Here is a 2602-nt window from a genome sequence, read left to right as displayed (position 1 = left end):
ACTCAAACCTGTCAGTCAAAACAGAAAACCACCCATAACCTGCTGCTAGCTATCAAGCTCACCCCCACTTCCTGAAGGAAGCCTCAGGCAGTTACCAGGGCTCCAGAGAGCAGCTCTCCCTGGGAGCCTGCCGCCATCCTGCAGTATATGCACTTTGTGCTTTCACTTTGCCTTTGGAAAAGGCAATTTGCTACCTCAGCAGTGCCTACCGTTCTTTGAACAAGACTCCAACAACCTGACAAAAGCACCTGGTCCAAAGAACGAGTACAGTAACAGTTACATTTTATTTGGAGGTGGGAGATTTGTTGATGGATTCAAGTGGATTAGGGAATGGGAGTTCATCAAGCATGACCTCTGCTTTCTCAATAAAAAAACCTTTGGTGGCTGGCAATATGTGGGACAGGGATGGGACAGGGATTGTGGAGGAAACTGGGAACACTCAACTGTTTGGGTTTTGATGTGAATTTCGACATTTCGGGAGGTGCCTGTTGGTGATCCACCTAACAGCATAAAGAAGATGGTTAGTTAGAGGTAAGACTCCACATAAAATTAAGGTAAGTCAGAGACGGAAACTAGCAAAACGGGCCGTGGAACAGGTAGCTCGCTTTGGCCTCCGGCTCCGTTGATTTCTGCTTTTGGGGTTTGTTTGTTTGTTTGTTCCTTTGTTTGTTGAGACAGGCTGGGCTGGAACTATGGGAAAGATGCTACCTCAAGCTCACAGGGGTCTTCCTGCCTCGGCCTCCTGAATGTCGGGATTAAAGAAGTTCATCGCCCCACTCTGTAGTACAAAACTCAAGGTCTCTCCAAGACTAGGATCCCACTAAAGGGTCAAAGCAGGGATCCCCTCCTGAGCATCCTCAAATTCTGGCATTTGCTGGTGATGATGGCTTTCAACAGCCTGAGGCTCTAATCTCTGCCCTCCCCGGTTCTTCCACACCTCCCTGTTTCTCTGCTTGTTTGTATTTTTATCTTCTTTCCAGAATAAGAGGAGTCAGGCTTTTAGCTCCTCTGAACCACAGCAGACAAAGAACTGTCTTGGGCTAATCCACAGCACCTCTTTGGTTTTTCTTTGTTTACTTTTTCTGGGAGTTATTTGTTTTGCTATTTTTTTCTTTCTTTTCTCTTCAGAGTCTCACTCCGTAATCCCATTTCTCTCCCACACTGTGAACCACTGTGCCTATCTTAGACACTGCTGTTCTTAAAGACTGTGATTTTCCTTTCCCATTTTTAGTAGATGGTTCCTCTCTTGAGGTTTGAGTGCTGTTTCCCCATGATCAAACTCATAGTCTTCACCGGGTTCTGGAAGGGGTGCTGCCCATAAGCAGTGTCTGCCTTTTAAGTTGCACAACCACAGGTATGCTGTATTTTATATATATATATATATATATATATATATATATATATATATATATATATACATATATATATGAAATCTCACAGTTGGCACTTGGGTAGCTGTGTAGCTGCTCTTTGCTACTTTCTAAATTCTTATTTTCCCCACCATTTATCTCCCCAGTTTCACCCCCTAACACTAGAGAGGAGAGAAGCAAGGACAGAGGGGAGACAGGAATTAGAAAAACCTCTGAATCTAATTCCTTTCCAACGAGCACCCACACTTCCTCTCTGGGTCCTCACATTTATGGACCCTCTGAAAGGTTCCCAGGATTCCAAGTGTCACACAATCACAGAAAGTATCCACAGCCGGCAAAAGCATGCTTCTGCTAGAGCACGAGGCAAATCATAGTCAGTATGAAGCAACCCCACATCCCTACACCTGAGATTAAAATGAAAGCACATTCTTATAGTGTTTCTGGTTTTTGTATTTGTTTTTTTTTTTTTTAAGAAACCAAAATTCCAGAATTCTCACTACACAGCTCTGTTGGTCACCACAAAATCCTTGTCCACATATCCTTACCACTCAGACCTGTGCAGAGCATCAGCTGGGCCACCATCTGCTGCTGCTCTGTAGCTCCCCTTGACTCTTGTCTTCCTGAGTATCATTAGTCTGGCCTCCGACATCATGGGATAATGCTGTCTACCTTAAAACTTTGCATTGCAGTGGCTGGCTTCTCTGTGAGAAACGCTGATGCAAACACTTATAGACAACCAGATCATTCATCTTCACCACTTTATTTTCCATTTATTATTATTGTTGTTGTTGTTAGTGGGGTGGGGGTGCGAATATAGCTTGAAGCTATATCTTGGAACCCATTCTCTTCCTGTCTTTACCTCCCAAGTCTAGGGATTTCAGGCATATGACAACTGTTCAGTTCCTTCCTTCCTACCTTCCTTCCTTCCTTCCTTCCTTCCTTCCTTCCTTCCTTCCTCCCTTCCTTCCTTCCTTCCACTCATTCTTTCTTTTTTAAAGCATTACCACAGCTTTCTCATTTTATAATCAATTGATGTTAGATGATATAATAATTCTCCCCATGTTTGTTATGTTGAATCTCCAACCTCTCTTGGGCTGGTATGAGGTGCTGAGACATCTGGAACATAGGTTTGAACAAGGTTAGGAGGGTGGAGCTTCTTTGAGATTAGAATACATTCTTTGCTATAACAGACCAATTAGGGGGTAGAGCCTTGCCACTTACTTGGGAGTGGT

The sequence above is a fragment of the Rattus norvegicus genome, chromosome 14, assembly GCF_021556685.1.
Source record: "Rattus norvegicus strain SHRSP/BbbUtx chromosome 14, alternate assembly SHRSP_T2T, whole genome shotgun sequence".
Lineage (NCBI taxonomy): Eukaryota > Metazoa > Chordata > Mammalia > Rodentia > Muridae > Rattus > Rattus norvegicus.
This window is presented reverse-complemented; position numbering follows the sequence as displayed.